Source organism: Myotis yumanensis, unplaced genomic scaffold (genome assembly GCF_028538775.1).
Source record: "Myotis yumanensis isolate MYYU_CA2020_CCGP unplaced genomic scaffold, mMyoYum1.0.hap1 SCAF_5, whole genome shotgun sequence".
Classification (NCBI taxonomy): Eukaryota; Metazoa; Chordata; class Mammalia; order Chiroptera; family Vespertilionidae; genus Myotis; species Myotis yumanensis.
In genome coordinates this window covers 102,235,931-102,254,914 of record NW_027223756.1, presented here as the reverse complement: position 1 = coordinate 102,254,914, position 18,984 = coordinate 102,235,931, and the positions used below count along the sequence as shown (strand labels likewise).

The following is an 18,984-nucleotide window of genomic DNA, read 5'->3' as shown; positions in this document are numbered from 1 at the left end:
TCCCCTAAGAACAGGAACAAGACAGGGATTCCCACTTTCGCCACTCCTGTTCAGCATAGTATTGGACGTGCTAGGCATAGCAATCAGACAAGAAGAAGAAATAAAAGGCATCCAAATTGGAAAAGAAGAAGTAAAACTGTCATTCACAGATGACATGATATTGTACATAGAAAACCTTAATGACTCTATAAAAAAACTGCTATATTTAATATATAAATTCAGCAATATAGCAGCATACAAAATTAACACCCAGAAATCTATGGCATTTTTATACAACAATGAACTCACAGAAAGAGAAACTAAAAAAACAAGCCCATTTACCATTACAACAAAAAAATTAACATACCTAGGAATAAACTTAACTAAGGAGGTAAAAGACCTGTACTCAGAAAACTACAGGATGTTGAGAAAAGAGGTAGAGGAAGATATAAATAAGAGGGAAAATATACCGTGTTCATGGATTGGTAGAATCAACATCATTAAAATATCCATACTACCCAAAGCAATGTATAGATTCAATGATAAGAGGTTAATTTACAGGAAAACAAACAATCTAATTAAAAAATAGGCAAAGGACCTGAATAGACACTTCTCCAAAGAGGACATACAGATGGCCAAGAGATGTATGAAAAAATGCTCAACTCACTAATCATCACAGAGGTCAAAATTAAAACTACAATGAGGTATTGCCTGAATGGCTACCATCAATAAATCAACAAACAACAAGTGCTGGTGAGGATATGGAGAAAAGGTAACCCTAGTGCATGGCTGGTGGGAATGCAGACTGGTGCAGCCACTATGGAAAATGGTATGAAGTTTCTGCAAAAAATTAAGTATGGAACTGCCATTTCACCTAGTGATCTCACTTCTGGGAATATATCCTAAGAATCCAGACACACCTACCAGAAATTATATATACACCTCTATGTTGATAGCAGCACTATCCTATCTAATAATAGAGAAACATGGTAATTAACCATAACTTCGCTACCCTTCCCATTGGCTAATCAGCGAGATATGCAAATTAACTGCCAGCCAAGATGGCGGCCAGCAGCCAGGCAGCTGATGCGAACAGGAGGCTTGCTAGCTCCAGTGATGGAGGAAGCCAAGGTTCCCCGCCTGCTGCTGCTGGGCTCTGAGCTGCTCTCTAAGAAACATTGTTGCAAATATAGAAGCTAAACAAAACCCCAGAAACCTGCTTTCAGTCAGCTGGGATCTCAGAGCTGGAGTCGCAACAAAGTTTCAAATACAGAAGGTAAACAGCTGAAACCGGTTTGGCTCAGTGGATAGAACATCGGCCTGCGGACTGAAAGGTCCCAGGTTCGATTCCGGTCAAGGGCATGTACCTGGGTTGCGGGCACATCCCCAGTAGGAGATGTGCAGGAGGCAGCTGGTCGATGTTTCTCTCTCATTGATGTTTCTAACTCTCTATCTCTCTCCCTTCCTCTCTGTAAAAAAATCAATAAAATATATATATATATTTTTTCATTGTTTTTTTAATTTTTATTTTATGTTTTTTATTGATAAAAGTATTACAAAGGGTATTGTATATGTGTCCTTTTTTTCCCCCTGCCCTTGACAATCCCCTGGCCTCCCCTACCCCCCAGTGTCTTATGTCCATTGGTTATGCTTATATGCATGCATACAAGTCCTTCCGTTGATCTCTTACCCCCCTCCCTCCTGCCCCCCAAACCTCCCCGGCCTTCCCGCTGCAGTTTGACAATCTGTTTGAGGCAGCTCTGCCTCTGTATCTATTATTGTTCAAAAGTTTTTAAAGGTCTCTATTATCCATGAATGAGTGAGATCATGTGGTATTTTTCCTTCATTGACTGGCTTATTTCACTTAGCATAATGCTCTCCAGTTCTATCCATGCTGTTGCAAATGGTAAGAGTTCCTTCTTTTTTACAGCAGCATAGTATTCCATCGTGTAGATGTACCACAGTTTTCTAATTCATTCATCTACTGATGGGCACTTAGGCTGTTTCCAGATCTTAGCTATGGTGAATTGTGCTGCTATGAACATATGGGTGCATATATCCTTTCTGATTGGTGTTTCTGGTTTCTTGGGATACTAGAGGCCCGGTGCACAAAAATTTGTGTACTCGCGGGGGTGGGGGGGGGGGTCCCTCAGCCTGGCCTGTGCCCTCTTGTAGTCTGGGACCCCTCGGGAGATAACGACCTGCTGGCTTAGGCCTGCTCCCGGGTGGCAGAGGGCAGGCCCAATCCCTAGGTGCAGCCCCTGGTCGGGCTCAGAGCAGGGCCGAATGGGGAGTTGGGGCTCCGCCCCCTGTCATGCACAGAGCAGGGCGGATCGGGAGGTTGCGATGCCACCCTCAGTCACGCTCAGGGTAGGGCCGATTGGGGGGTTGGGGCACCACCCCCTGTCACACTCAAGGCAGGGTCAATGGGGAGGTTGCAGCGCCACCTCCTGTGATGCACAGAGCAGGGCCCATCAGGGGGGTTGGGGAGCTCCCCCTTGTCACGCACAGAGCAGGGCCCATCAGGGGGTTGGGGAGCTCCCCCCTGTCACGCACAGAGTAGGGCTGATAGGGGAGTTGGGGCACTGCCCCCTGTCACACACAGAGCAGGGCAGATCAGGGGGTTGGGGCACCGCCCTCTATCACCCACAGACCAGGGCCGATCAGGGGGTTGGGGCGCCACCACTGTCACACTCAGGGCAGGGCCAATGGGGAGGTTATGGCTCTACCCCGTCACACACAGAGCAGGGCCCGTTGGGGGGAGGTGGGTTGGGGCGCCGCATCCTGTCACACACAGAGCCGCAGGGCGATCAGGGGGTTGGGGAGCTCCCCCCTATCAGGCACAGAGCAGGGCTGATCAGGGGGTTGAGGCGCCTTCCCCTGTCACGAACAGAGCAGGGCGGATAGGGAGGTTGTGGTCCCGCCCCCTGTCACACACAGAGCTGCAGGGCAATCAGGGGGTTTGGGCGCTGCCCCCTGTCACGCTGATCCCGGTGCCGGGAGGCCTCGCAGCTCCACTGATCCTGGTGCTGGGAGGCATATTACCCTTTTACTATATAGGATAGAGGCCTGGTGCACAGGTGGGGGCCAGCTGGTTTGCCCTGAAGGGTGTCCTGGATCAGGGTGGGGTCTCCACTGGGGTGCCTAGCCAGCCTGGATGAGGGGATGATGGCTGTTTGCATCTGGTCACACCCCCTTCAGGGTGGGGATCCCCACTGGAGTGCCTGGCCAGTCTGGGTGAGGGGCTGAGGGCCGTTTTCAGGTTGGTGGGTGACTGAAGCTCCCAACCGCTCCTTTTTTCTGTTTTTTTTTTTTTTTTTTTTTTTTTTTTTATTCTGGGCCAGCTTTAGCTCTGAGGCTTGGCTCCAACTCTTAGGCCTCGGCTGCTGAAAGCAGTTATCTGGTTTGTTTGGGTTCTATAATCGATACACTGTTTCAACTCCAGCTCTGTGATCCTGGCTGGCTAAAAGCAGGTTTCTGGGGTTTTGTTTAGCTTCTATATTTGTAACAATGTTTCAAACTGCAAGCTCAGAGGCCGGCAGCGGCAGGCGGGGAACGTTGGAGTCCTCCATCACTGAAGCAAGCAAGCCTCATGTTCGCTTTCAGCTGCCTGGCTGCCGGCCGCCATCTTGGCTGGCAGTTAATTTGCATATCGCCCTGATTAGCCAATGGGAAGGGTAGCAGAGGTACGGCTAATTACCATGTTTCTCTTTTATTAGATAGGACTAGAGGCCCGGTGCACAAAAATTTGTGCACTGGGGGGGAGGGTCCCTCAGCCCAGCCTGCGCCCATTTGCAGTCCAGGACCCCTTGGAGGATGTCCACCTGTCGACTTAGGCCCACTCCCTGGGGGATCAGGCCTAAGCTTGCAGTCAGACATCCTTCTGGTAGCCAGGGAGCCCTCGGGGGATGTCCAACTAAAGGCTTAGGCCCCCAAGGGAGCTGTGATGAGGAAGCTGGGGTGACAGAGGAGCCATGCTGCCCCGCCCCGCTGTCCCCGGTCGAGTCGCACATGGGATGCCCCGATGTCATCCGGGCGGGCCAGCCGATTGCTGCTGCACCACCTGGCCGCCCCGGGTCAAGTTGCACATTGGACACCCACCGCCCCGGGTCGCAGATAGCAGGCCCGGATGGCAGCAGGGCAGGCATGATGGCGCTGTCCTGCCCTGCCTGCAGTATGCAAATTAGCCGCCATCTTTGTTGGCCATTAATTTGCATATTGCACTGATTAGCCAATGGGAGGCGTAGCAAAGGTATGGTCAATTACCATGTTTGTCTATTATTAGATAGGATAATTATCCCCATAAGTTTATTTAGTCCCATGTTATCAATTGTTTGGGATTTTTTTTAGTTGATTTTAGAGAGCGAGAGGATGGAGAGAGAGAGAGAGAGAGAGAGAGAGAGAGACATTGATTTGTTGTTCCACTTATGCATTCACTGGTTGTCTTGTAGGTGCCCTGACCAGGAATCGAACCCACAACCTTGTTGTATTGGGATGACACTATAACCATTATATCTATCAGACCAGGGCCACATGTAAATAATTCTAATTGACCTTCTTGTTAGTAGTTTTATGACTGAGTTTTCCTCAGAGTTCTGTAAATCTCCACCCAGTTTAGTGTTCCATTTTTAAATTTATCAGAAGCCTATATTTTAGAGTATTTATTAATTGTTTTTTTCTTGTCAGGTTTTTAAAAAATGAATCTTTGAAGCCAAAGCATCAAATAATTGTCTGAAAATGATTAAAAAAACAACTTTAAAATAGCCATGTTAAAGGGGACTATCAACAATGAAAGTAATTTATTTATATTTATTTATTATTTTTTTCTGGGTGCAGTGAACTTTATTGATAGTGCACGACAAAGTGGGGCTCCCTACGCCCCTCCCCTCTTCAGGGGGTCTGGGGTGGAAACTGTGGATGTTAGGAGATTCTCAGTGTGTTGAGGGATTGATCTGGGGCCAGGACTCCCCAGCAGCTGAGGGCCCCCTTCCTCTCGCTGGGGCTGGTGGTCCAGGGGGTTCTTACTCCTCGGAGGCCATGGGGACCATAAGGTCCACCACCCTGTTGCTGTAGCCAAATTCATTGTCAGACCGGGAAACGAGCTTGACAAAGTGGTCATTGAGGGCAATGCCAGCTCCAGCATCAGAGATGGAGGGGTGGGTGTCATGTTAAAGTCACAGGAGACAGCCTGGTCCTCAGTGTCGCCCAGGATGCCCTTGAGGGGCCCTCTGACGCCTGCTTCACTCCCTTCTTCATGTCACATATTTGGCAGCTTTCTCCAGGCGGCAGGTCAGATCCAAAATCGACACTGTGGGCGGGACACGGAAGGCCACGCCAGTGAGCTTCCCTTCAGCTCAGGGATGACCGGGCCCACAGCCTTGGCAGCGCCAGTAGAAGCAGGGGTGATGTTCTGGGCAGCCCCTCGGCCATCACACCACAGCTTCCCAGAGGGGCCATCAGGGTCTTCCGGGTGGCGGTGACGGCACGGACTGTGGTCATGAGTCCCTCCAGGATGCTGAAGTTGTCATGGATGACCTTGGCCAGGGGGGCCAAGCAGTTGGTGGTGCAGGAGACATTGCTGACAGTCTCGAGGGAGTTGTCATGGTTCACACCCATCACAAACATGGGGGCAGCCGCAGAAGGGGCAGAGGTGATGACCCTCTTAGCTCCACCCTTCCAGTGAGCCCCAGCCTTCTCCATGGGAGTGAAGACACCAGTGACCCCACAACATCCTCAGCACCAGCATCACCCCATCTGATGTTGGCGGGATCTCGCTCCTGGAAGACGGAGATGGACTTTCCATTGAGGACAAGCTTTGCATTCTCAGCCTTGACTGTGCCTTTGAACTTGCCATGAGTAGAATCCTGCTGGGACATGTAGACCATGTAGTTGAGGTCAATGAACAGGTCATTGATGGCGACAATATCCACTTTGCCAGAGTTAAAAGCACCCTTGGTGACCAGGCGCCCGATGCGGCCAAATCTGTTCACTCCGACCTTCACCATCGTGTCTCAGGGCTGTGGCTGCTGGCACAGCGCAGGAGGAGAGGCTGTCTGAGGAACAGGAGGAGCAGAGAGCCAGATATTTTTTTTAATGGCTATGGTTGAAGAGCTGGTCAATTCACATACATACATATAAAGAATGCAATTGTCTTAGCTATCTATTCCAACTTTACTTACTTTGACCATCTATAAAACTCTTTTCTCAAGATCCCTCCTCCATGGACCTTCTGCAACTTCCACAAAATTTCTGCAACTTATATATAACTTTCAGTTTTTGTCGTATCGTTTCCTGTCTTATTTTGCAACAATGATTTTACTTTAGGACACAATTACTTTTCTATTTCTTTTTATACAAAAACAAAAATCCAAAACCAAACCAAACCAAAAACCACCCATATCCTTTATATCAGTGATGGCAAACCTATGACACGTGTGTCAGAGGTGACATGCGAACTCATTTTTTTGGTTGATTTTTCTTTGTTAAATGGCATTTAAATATATAAAATAAATATCAAAAATATAAATCTTTGTTTTACTATGGTTGCAAATATCAAAATAATTCTATATGTGACATGGCACCAGAGTTAAGTTAGGGTTTTTCAAAATGCTGACACACTGAGCTCAAAAGGTTCGCCATCACTGCTTTATATCCTTATTAAAAAAATACATTCTATTTTCCTTTCCCTCAACAACAGTGCATCTCTATACTTTATACCTTTTTCTACTGAAAACATGTCCTATTTTTCATATACAGTCATTTCATTTCATCATTATTTTCTTTTTTTAAAAATATTTTTATTTCAGAGAGAAAGGGAGAGGGAGAGATAGAAACATCAATGATAAGAGAGAATCATTGATCGGCTGCCTCCTGCACACCCCACACTGGGGATCGAGCCCGGAACCTCGGCATGTGCAGAATTGAACCCGGGACCCCTCAGTCCCCAGACCGACACTCTATCCACTAAGTCAAACTGGCTAGGGCCTTATTATTTTCTAGTAGTTTTGTAAACACTACAGCTGTTTTACAAATTAATTTTGGCAGGGTCTACAGTGTGTTTTAAAGATTTTTAAAAATTGATTTTTAGAGAAAGAGAGAGAGAGAAAGAAAGAGAGAGAGAAACATTAATGTGAGAGCGAATATCAATCAGCTACCTCCTGCACACCCCCTACAGAGGACCAAGCCCACTAACCCCAGCATGTGCCCTGACCAGGAATCAAGCCGGCAACCTTTCTGTGCATGGGAAGGCGCCCAATCATCTAAGCCTCTCTGCTGGGCAAACAGTCATATTTTTAAAAGGCCTTGCCCTTGACTGGAGCAATGCAGACATAAGCCAAGGAATGCCAACAACCACCAGAAGTTAGAAGAGGCACGGAATAGATTCTTTCTCAATCCTCCAGCCCTACCATCACCTTGATTTGGGCCCAGTGATACTGACTTTGGATTTTGGCTTCTAGAACTGTGAGAGAATATATGTTTTGTTGTTTTTTAATAAATAAATAAAAGGCCACTGAGCAGTGGTTAGAGCGTTGGCTGGAGAACCAAAGGCCACATACCTGGGTTGTAGGTTCCATCCCCGGCCAGCTTGGGGAGCGTGCAGGAGGCAACCAGTCGATGTGTCTTTCTCACACTGAAGTATCTCACTCCCCCTCCCCCACCTTCTTCCCTCCTTTCCACTCTCTAAAAATCGATGGAAGAAAATATCCTCAGGTGAGGATTAAAAAAAGATCTCTTTATTTCCCCCGCCTTCAGTCTCTGTGGGCAATGTTATAGTTAGCTCTTAGGTGTTTGCATGTTAAAGACATGATAAGAGTTATAACTTTAAGAGACAGAGAAAGACTAAGTGTTGTTTTTTTAATTTACCAAAATGTCAGAATTTTAGGAATTTTATATAATTTCTATAACATTTATATGAACAACCTATCAAAATAATCAAAGGTTTAGCATAATTTATTTGCCAACGCTTCCTATGTAATCTAATATATCAAATAAGACTGATTGGTTTAACTTCCCCATTTTATAAAGTGAGAGAACAGACACCCAGTTCCTAAGAGTGCGTCCTATGGCAAACCTGTCCATCGTGGTGTTGACCAGCTAAAGTTTGCTAGAAGCCTCCGGTCTGCTGCCGAAGAGCGAGGAGCGAGGAGCGAGCAGCGAGGAGCGAGCTGGGTTCCACTGTGGGGCTCTGAGAGTCCTCAATTCTTCCTGCTTGGTGAGGATGCCAGGCACAAATTCCTTGAGGTTATTTCTATCCATCCCATTAAGCTATCAGATGGAATCCCGACACCCAGAGGATAACCAAACCAGTCCACAAGCACAGGGAGAGGCAAGATCAATGTGCTGGCAACTGGGGCAACCACCCCCGTTGGTGGGAAAGCCCCTCCCTTGAGGGAAGAATCCCTCTTATCTCAGGTAAAGACATGTGACCTCCAGCTCCTTTTTCTTTTTTAATAGGTCCAATTTCTCCACACCCTCAACAATACTTGTTGTTTTCTTTCTTAAAAATTATATCCATCCTAGTGGGATAAATCTCAAAAACAGCCACCCACGCCCCTCTCAGGCTCTGCCTATCGAGATTGCAGAGCAGCCAATCCAACTAACTGGATATTGAGTAAGTTTCTCAAATACTGTGTGCACATTCTACGCTGCCGCTCTACCCTGATCTCCTTCTCCCTCCAGGTCAGCGATGTTCAGCCAGTGTGCCAGTGGAAAACATGCAACAACTGACTATTTAGTCAGAGGCACTGACCTCTTTTCCTTTAGATCTGTCAAGTAAAAAAAATGACAACAGCCAACACAATAATAGCCATCCAATGTGAATAAATCAAAACTATACCTTTTTTTGGGGGGGGGGTCAGATAAAAAAAATAATTATCTACTTTTTGGTGTGCTGCAGAATTTTAGTAATTAGTTTATGTGAGCCATGAGATAAAAACGATTGAAAACTGCTGCTCTAGTTGGCTGGTGTACCTCCGTGGTTATGAACCAGAAGGTCAGGGCACATGCCTGGGTTGTGGGCTTGATCCCCAGTAGGGGGCAGGCAGGAAGCAGCCAATCAATGGTTCTCTCTCATCATTGATGTTTCTATCTCTCCCATTCCCTTCCTCTCTGAAATTAATAAAAATATTGTAAAAAAAGAAAAAAGAAAATCGCTGCTCTAGGTAAGTACCTATATTAATTTTTTATTTATCCTTTCATTGTTTCTATTTGAAAATGTGAGCACATATATTTGTATTTACTCCCTTTCTCAGATACTGTACCATATCTGAAAACTGTAAAGGCCCTGGCTGTTTCCCTAGTCACATTTCAGGAGGATGGACAGATACTCTTCATTCTTTTTCATAGCTGTATTGTAATCTACCGGGTGAGTGCAGCATAATCTATCCCACCATTTATTCAATGTTTGGATTATTTCTTTTTAAAAAATTATGGTGGTCCGGCCAGTGTGGACCCATGAACCAGGAGGTTATGGTTCAATTCCCAGTCAGGGCACATGCCTGGGCTTTGGGCTCAATCCTCAGTAGGGGACAGCCAATCAATATTGCTCTCTTATCATTGATCCCCTCTCTTCCTCTCTCTGAAATCGATAAAAAATATATTTAAAAAAATTATGGTGAAATATACATAATACAAACTTACCATCTTAGCCATTTTTAGGAGTACAGTTCAATAGCATGAAGTGCATTCTCATTGTTGTGCAGCCATCACCACCATCCGTCTCCAGAACTTGCAAAACTGACATTCCATACCCACTGAACAACAACTTCTCATTTCTCCTTCCTCCCTCTCCTGGTAACCACCACTCTACTTCTGTCTCTAAGAACTTGACTACGTACCGTAAGGAAGTGGAATCACACATCATGTGTCTTTTTGTATCTGGCTCCTTCCACTTAGCATCATGTCCTCAAGCTTCATTCATGTCGGAACATGTGTCTGAATTTCCCATGTTTTGTTTATCCATTCATCTGTTAGTGGGCACCGGGGTTTCTTTCACCTTTTGGCCATTATGTACAGTGCTGCTACAAACATGAGTGCGCAAATATTTCTTTGAGACCCCGCTTCCAATTCTGTAGGGAGCGAGTGAAATTGCTGGATCACATGGGAATTCTATAGTATTTTTTTAGGAACCTCCATACTGTTTTCCATAGTGGCTGCATCATTTTATATTCCCACCAACAGTGCACAAGGGTTCTAATTTATCCACATCCTTACCAACACTTGTTTTTTTAAATAGTAGCCATCTTAATGGGTCTGAGATGGTATCTCATTGTGGTTTTGTGTTTCCTATAATTTGCAATACAATTAATATTGCAATGAAAAGCCTTGTGAATAAGGTGGGATGCTCAATTTTGCTTATAATAACAGAAATCCAAAATAAAAATGCACTAAGTTGTCATTGCTCAGCTAAAACCTAAGGGTTTGCAACATACTCTGTGGGCAATGCTGTGGGGAAGCTGGCATTCACATAAGTTGATAGGGAAAATGCAAAATGGTACAACCTGCCCAGCTGGCGTGGCTCAGTAGTTGAGCGTCGACCTATGAACCAGGAGGTTATGGTTTAATTCCAGGTCAGGGCACATGTCTGGGTTGCGGGCTCAGCCCCAGTGGGGGGCGTACAGGAGGCAGCCGATCAATGATTCTCATCATTGATGTTTCTATCTCTCTCTCCCTCTCTGAAATCAATAATTATATATATATATTATATATATTATATATTAGTATATATATAGTTAATATATATATATATAAATGGTACAACCTGACCTGCTGTTTATGAAAATTTGACAACATGCATCAAAGTTGCACGTGCCTTCACCCTCTAGCCGAGCCATCCCACTTCCCAGAATCCCTCGCAGACCCACAGCCCCGACGGGACGAGCTCTGCCTCAATGGTGAACGGTTTCCTAGGTCCCCTGCTCCCTTTAGGTCCCTTTCCCGGGGGAGTTGGGAGGTCAGTGCATCTTTTCTCATTTCCAACGCCCCTGGGAGACCAAACTGGGCAGGCTTTGCACACGTGCCACTGGACACAATATGCCTTCCGACCGGTGCTGGAGTGGAAAGTGGCTAAATTCCTCCTCTTCCACCCCGGAGGGCGTTCTGAGACACAGTTCATAAGGTCCCCCAGAGTGTGTGTGGGGCGCTGCGTGGAGGTCACCTTGGTAGCACGGGCTTGTGTTGGCTCTCGCTCCTCTCCTCTCCTCTCCTGGCCGCTTACGCTTCCTACTGTCACCTCCTGAGTCAGCTCCTCACAGGCTCTGCTGTCCGGAGAACGCAGCCAAATCAGGTACAGAATAGTGCACGCCGCCACATTAATACGACCTCACAAATTTGTCAAGCAGTATGTTTAGTATTTAAATAGCAGAGCTTAAAACGAAAAGCAAAAATCCTTACCGATTCCACATGGGAATCAGTAGTCATAGGTTTAAACCACTTTCACTGCACAAACAAGGGAAGGACTTCGCGGGGCTGAGTCACCTCCCCAGGCCCAGCCACTCACAGCCTTCCCCACGGCTGGGCCTGGAGCGCGGGGACAGAGCGCCCCCTGCTGGTCATGCGGATCCTGGGCCGCGTTGCGCCTCCTGTGGGGGCAGCACCTTCCTTGAGGTGGGCGGGCGGGCGGGGCCTTGGATCTATTTGTTCCTATGTGCCCCTAGGCTGCTTTGAGATTCTGGGTGACTCCTCTTCCTTGGGTGCCTCAGTAGCCAGGAGCCCAGGGCTTCTCCCCCAGATCACAGCTCCTCTAGTGTTCCCTTTGGCCAGTTGCCCTGGGCCATCGAACCGGCTCGGGTAATGGAAAGGGCTCTGGGTTTGGACATGGTCTGGAGTCGGGTTCTGCTCTGCCGGGCGGCTGGTCTCTGCCTGTGCACACCTCTGAGCCTGCTTCTGGGAGGGTTGGGATTGCTGGGAGGCCCCCGTGGGACAGCTGGTGAAGCACCCAGCATTGAGGTCTGGCCCTGAAAGAGTCATTGACCAACTGCCTGAACTCCCTCCTCTCCTCCCCGATCTGGTTCCCTCCTTGTGACGTGTGACTTTTGGTTCCTGTTGCTCAGCTGGAAGGTGCCTTCACCCCCCCGCTCCACCCCCCACACTTCCAGTGACTCTGCACCGCCTTGGGCTTGACAAGAAGCGGTCCTTTACCTGCTATACTGGCCCAGGGTCTTGGGGAAGCCTTACATTTCACAGACTCATTTGACTCAGTAATAATTCAACTCTAAAATAAATATTGAATTCCAGGACCAAACACTCTGTCTTATCAGTCAACAGACTCAGCCCGGAATGGGGAAACAGCAGGGGGAAAGGTGTGGAGGGTGAGGAAGGCGGGGCTTCAGTGCAGCATGGGTGGGATGCTGCCTGCCTCCTGGCTGGTTGGTTGGTTGATTGATTGGGTGGCTGTTGACTGAGGTGACTCCTTCAAAGACTAACTGAAAGTTGGGGGTGCTACGAAGCTGTTTTCGACTTATGAGCTCTGAGCCCCACTCGTATTGGAGGGAAACAGGGCAAACTTGCTCTCTAATAGTGACAATCTGGATTTAATTTAGTCTTTTGGGTAATTCTTCCATCTTTCAACTGTTCTTCCTTTCTCCCTTCTCATTGTGTAGCCAACATTGGGCTGCCTGTGTAACATTATTCTCTGCTTCTGCTTCTTTTTTATTTTAATTTAAAAAATTGTTTTTAATTAATTGATTTCAGAGAGGAAGAGAGAGGGAGAGACAGATAGAAACATCAATGATGAGAGAGAATCATTGATTGGCTGCCTCCTGCACGCCCCCTACTGGGGATCGAGCCTGCAACCTAGGCATGTTCGAACCTGGGACCCTTTAGTCTGCAGGCCAACGCTCTATTCATGAGCCAAACCAGCTAGGGCCAACTGCTTCTGCTTCTTTGCCAACAGAACTGCAGCTGGTTCAGTGATAAATCCAAATCCTAACTTGCATTCTTCACAGTAGAGCCACTCCCTGGCCTTGGTTGGCTGGGGCTGAGCACGTAAATTTAACAAAGTCCAAAAAGCTTTCTGATTTTGAGAACTGTGAATTTTGGATTGGGGATAAAGGACTATGGACATGACTCAATCCTACTACTGCTTTAATTTGCATTTCCCTGAGTACTTGTGAGGCTGAACCACTATTCATAAGTTTTAGGTCACATGTCCTGTTTTCTTTTTTTCCTCTAATTGATTGATTGATTGATTTTAGAGAGAGAGCAAGGGAAATAGATAGATAAACATTGATTTGTTGTTCCACTTATTTATACACTAGAGGCCCGGTGCACAAAAATTTGTGCACTCGGGGGGGGGAGAGGGGGTCCCTCAGCCCATCCTGTGCCCTCTCGCAGTCTGGGACCCCTCGGGAGATAATGACCTGCTGGCTTAGGCCTGCTCCTGGGTGGCAGAGGGCAGGCCCAATCCCTAGGTGCAGCCCCTGGTCGGGCTCAGAGCAGGGCTGATTGGGGAGTTGGGGCGCTGCCCCCTGTCATGCACAGAGCAGGGCGGATTGGGAGGTTGCGATGCCACCCCTAGTCACGCTCAGGGTAGGGCCGATTGGGGGGTTGGGGCACCGCCCCCTGTCACACTCAAGGCAGGGTCGATAGGGAAGTTGCAGCGCCACCCCGTCACGCACAGAGCAGGGCCGATCAGGGGGGTGGGGCATTGCCCCCTGTCACACACAGAGCAGGGCCAATCAGGGGGGTTTGGGCTCTGTACCCTGTCACGCACAGAGCAGGGTCGATCAGGGGGTTGGGGAGCTCCCCCCTGTCACACACAAAGCAGGGCCCATGGGGGGGGGTTGGGGCACTGACCCTGTCACACACAGAGCAGGGCCGATCAGGGGGTTGGGGCGCCGCACCCTGTCACACACAGAGCAGGGCTGATCAGGGGATTGGGGCGCCTTCCCCTGTCACGAACAGAGCAGGGCGGATAGGGAGGTTGTGGCCCCGCCCTCTGTCACACACAGAGCCGCAGGGTGATCAGGGGGTTTGGGCGCTGCCCCCTGTCTGCTGATCCCGGTGCCGGGAGGCATATTACCCTTTTACTATATAGAATAGAGGCCTGATGCACGGGTGGGGGCCAGCTGGTTTGCCCTGAAGGGTGTCCTGGATCAGGGTGGGGGTCCCCACTGGGGTGCCTGGCCAGCCTGGATGAGGGGATGATGGCTGTTTGCAGCTGGTGACACCCCCTTCAGGGTAGGGTCCCCACTGGGGTGCCTGGCCAGTCTGGGTGAGGAGCTGAGGGCTGTTTTCAGGCTGGCGATTGACTGAAGCTCCCAACTGCTCCTTTTTTTCTTATTCTGGGCCAGCTTTAGTTCTGAGGCCTCGGCTGCTGAAAGCAGGTTTCTGGCCTTTGTTTACCTTCTGTATTTGAAACAATGTTGCCATCCTGCTGGCTGAAGCCTGGCTGACTAAAGCAGGTTTCTGGGGTTTGGTTTAGCTTCTATATTTGTTACAATGTTTCTTAGAGTTGCAGCTCAGAGGCCGGCAAGGCAGGCAGGGAAGCTTGGCTTCCTCCGTCACTGAAGCAAGCAAGCCTCCCTGTTCGAGTCAGCTGCCTGGCTGCCGGCCGCCATCTTGGTTGGCAGTTAATTTGCATACCTCTCTGATTAGCCAATGGGAAGGGTAGTGGCCGTACGGCTAATTACCATGCCCACCTCCATTGGGATTGGGGGACTGATTGGGGGCATGGCTGGCCATGGGGAGGGGCTGTGGGCAGTGGCCTGGCTGCCAGTTGGGGGCCAGGGACCTGAGGGAGGGGTCATGGGAGGTTGGCTGGCCTGCCCTGCCCCTGATTGGGGTGAGGGGGCTGATCTGGGCAGGGGAAGGGGCTGTGGGAAGTTGGCTGGCCGGCAATGACCCCTATTGGGGTGGGGGCGGTGATCAGTGGCGGGGCTGGCCAGGGGCAGGGGCTGTGGGCCAATCAGGGTGATGGGAGCCCATAGAGGGCAGGGCCGGCTGGGGGGAGGGGCTGCAGAAGGTTGGGCAGCCAGTCCCATCCCCTATTGGGGTGGGGTGGCCAGGGGAAGGGGCTGCAGGAGGTTGGGTGGCCAGCCCTGACCCCTATTGGGGTGGGGGCGGCGATCAGGGGTGGGGCTGGCAAGGGGAGGGGCTGCGGGCCTATTGTGGTGGGATGGGCTGATGGGGGCAGTGCTGGGGTCCAACCCCAGCAGATCCAGGGGTCCCCAAAGGTGTGGACGGAGTCGGCGAAGAAGGAATGACACAGAGACAGCGTTCAGTTGATCATCATAGCCGGGTTCTCTTGTCAGGGTCTCCTGCCATGTTCTGTCCAGGATCTCTTGCCATGTTCTGTCTAGGTTCTCCAGCCAAGTTCTGTAGCCAGGTTCTGTCCAGGATCTTTTGCCATGTTCTCTCCCTAGGTTCTGTCTCTAGGTTCTGTGTGTAGGTTCTGTCTCCTGTTGTCTTGTTACATCTGTATTTATACCAGTTGATTTTAATCCTGTCAATTTCTATTCCAAAGGTTAGGGCGTTTCTTATGTCCATTCCAGCGAGTAAAGATTATGTAGCTTAAGCGTGATTGTTCGTAGTTAAAGTGATTAACTACCTGCCTGGCACTTAGTGAAGGGGTTTTATTCCTTCCCTAACTTCAGGGAAAAATCCCTACCTGGGGAAACAACCTTTCTCGGAGAGGTGACCTTGGTTAAAATACACAGCGCCAAGAAGGGGAGCAAACATATTAAGAACAGTATGCCATATATGCCAGATCCCTTGAAACATATGCTGTGCAGATTTTTCTTCCCTGCAGCAACTATGTCAAGCAGCAAGGATGTACTGGCTCCTGGCAATTCCCCTTTTTATTTTTTAAAAGATAGCTCATGTAAATCAGCAGCCACCTCTCGGATTGGGTTGTTTAAGACTCGGAAGACTGATAAGCAATGATAGTGAGCATAGCTATAAACACAGTGGATGGAGTGCACGAGGAGCCTTGCTCCTGTAGAAGGTTGTTGGCCTTTTTAGTTAAGGGATTTCAGCTGTCCTCAAGTCGGCGGTTTGGTTGTCCTTGTTGATCTGGCTAGCGGGGGACGTCATTGGCGACGGGCTTCCCAGAGCATCAGCGTGTTGAAGGGCTGGATCAAAGGGTCCATCAGGGCCGTGCTTGATGGTGGTGTTGGTGTCCGGGGAGGAGTCAGCTGTGCCCTCTGGGTGGGCTGGTATGGATGATACCAGGAAGGAGGAGGATGAGGAGGAGACGGAGGGTGGTGTGACATAAGGTCGGATTAGACGGTCTGGAATCCACACAGGTGAGTCTGCATCCTGTGGAAATATACAAGCATATCCTCTCCCCCAGGTTAAAAGTACATCAGGTCTCTTCCAGGCTCCTGTAAGTAAGTCTTTCCATTTGACGAAATAAGTGAGTTTCTGCTAAATGGAAGTTTCTTTTGCTGATTTACTCAGAGCCCTCGGACTTGGCTGAAAAGTAGCTTCCACTTCTTGCTTTTCTACCATCTCTTGGGCCTCAGTTGTTAACTTCTTCAGCTGATCCTATGTTGGCACCTCAGTCCCTTGCATAGCCTTCCTTTTCTTCTTTTTTCTGCTTTTCTGTCATCGGAGCAACTCTAAGTCTTTGGAACGATGAGAGAAGGAGCTTCTCTGGGTCCATTGTGGTGATGCACATAATGCACTTACTCAATCCAAAGCAGGCATTACGAAGAAAAACCCCAAGTGCTCTCTTGTATCCATTTTAAGAGTAGTATTGGCGCTTTCCACTATTACCTGAGTCCTAATCTATCACCCCAAGGAGAGCTTGTCAATCCTGCACTTTCCCGGGGTGGAAAGGCTGCAGTGGGGTTAAGGATAAGGCTACTTGGGCCTACCTTCTCCCATGCCTTTACATTTACCTTTCCTTCCTCAGAAAAGCATGGACACACTTCTTGTATAAAACATTCCATCTGACTGGGAGTAACCTTAACTCCTCTGCTAGCAAGCATATGTGTTAAAAGATCAATACAGAGTCTTTTTTCTTTAGACTCAGTATAGCACATCTTCTTAATCTAAAGATCAATACAGAGTCTTCTTTCTTTGGACTCAGTATGGCACATCTTCTCAATCTAAGGATCAATACAGAGTCTTCTTTCTTGGACTCAGTATGGCACATCTTCTCAATCTAAGTTCTGTACTATCCACCTTCTTACCCTACTTATCCTCTATAGGGGGATCTATAGCACCCTGGTGGAGTCCTATCTGTCCTGAGTGTGGGGATTCTCAATGGGGTGGGGGGCTTACCTAGGGGAATCCTGTTCCAGGGGTTCCCAAAGGTGTGGACAGAGTCGGTGAAGACTTATCCACCCTCTTCCTACGGTGGAGTCCTATCCCTCCCGAGTGTGTGTGGGGGGGTCTTACCTAGGGGTCCCTGTTCGGGCACCAGATGTTGGGGTCCAACCCCAGCAGGTTTAGGGGTCCCCAAAGGTGTGGATGGAGTCGGAGTCGGTGAAGAAGGAATGACACGGAGACAGCCTTCAGTTGATCAGCAGCCTAGCCAGGATCTCTAGCCAGGAACTCCAGCCAAGTTCTGTCTAGGATCTCCAACCAAGTTCTGTAGCCAGGTTCTGTAGCCATGTTCTCTCGCTAGATTCTCCATCCAGATTCTCCAGGTTCTCCTGCCATGTTCTGTCTAGGTTCTCCAGTCAAGTTCTGTAGCCAGGTTCTGGTCAGGTTCTCTTGCCATGTTTTCTTGGTAGGTTCTGTCTCTAAGTTCTGTCTCCTTTTGTCTTGTTACATCTGTATTTATACCAGTTGATTTTTAATCCTATCAATTTCTATTCCAAAGGTTAGGGCGTTTCTTATGTCCATTCCAGCGAGTAAAGATTATGTAGCTTAAGCGTGATTGTTCGTAGTTAAAGTGATTAACTACCTGCCTGGCACTTAGTGAAGGGGTTTTATTCCCTCCCTAACTTCAGGGAAAAATTCCTACCTGGGGAAACAACCTTGGTTAAAACACACAGCACCAAGAAGGGGAGCAAACATATTAAGAACAGTGTGCCATATATGCCAGATCCCTTGAAACATATGCTGTGCAGATGTTTCTTCCCTGCAGCGACTGTGTCAAGCAGCAAGGATGGACCCGCTCCCGGCAGGGCAGGGCTGGTCCAGGGAGGGGGTGGGGGAAGAGGGGGCGTTTGCCTGCCAGCCATGCCCTTGATCAGGATGGGAGAGTCCGGTAGTGGGCAGTACTTACTATTAAATGATACTTTTGATCCCGGACGACCCCCCCCCCCCCCCCCAAAATGATACTTTTTGGGAAGAATGGGAAAAGAGCAGGTTTGAGCAGAAGTAAAGCTGCAATGCTGGCTAGGGATCAGGCTCAGGGAACCACATAGAGAGCTCTTGGGTCAATGGGAAAAAAAGGAGACATATGTACCTGATCCACCGGTTCCGCTGGCTACAGTGGGTGTCATAGCGACTGGTCGTTATGGTCGTTACGTTTGTTATGGTGTTAGTCACTGGCTTTTTTTTTTTAAATTAAATCTTTATTGTTCAGATTATTACAGTTGTTCCTCTTTTTTCCCCCCATAGCTCCCCTCCACCTGGTTCCCACCCCACCCTCTGCAAAGGTTGGCAACCGCTGCTCTAACCAACCGAGCAACCCAGCCAGGGCAAGACATGATGCCATACACTGACGGGGTTCAGATAATTTCATCAAATAATTTTTCTTATAGAAATCTATGCTGAGGAAATTAGATAATTTTTCTATGATGATTTTACATTTACTGTTATTACAGAAAACGATAGAAAAAAATTAGGAAAAAACTCCATTAGTGTGGCCATATTATTAAAAGGTAAAAACATGGTTTTTGTTTTTAATGCACTATCAAGGGGATCAGGATTTCCCCCTCATCTAATCAGAAACCAGTGTTCTTGGTCATTTAACAGGACCAGAATGTGTTTTTGTGATGTTCTGGGGGGAGTACCTAAGAACACACAGTGCTCTCCTTGCTTTTGAATCACCCGGACACAGACCTGCTTTCTGGACACCCGGGAGCCCCACATCCTGGTGACTTCAGC

The 18,984-nt window shown here is 48.5% G+C and overlaps 1 pseudogene; it reads right to left on the bottom strand.

The window, feature by feature from the left end:
* Nucleotides 1-4,943: 4,943 nt before the first annotated feature.
* LOC139010010 (glyceraldehyde-3-phosphate dehydrogenase-like) lies at nucleotides 4,944-5,984 on the bottom strand (annotated as a pseudogene).
* Nucleotides 5,985-18,984: the final 13,000 nt, after the last annotated feature.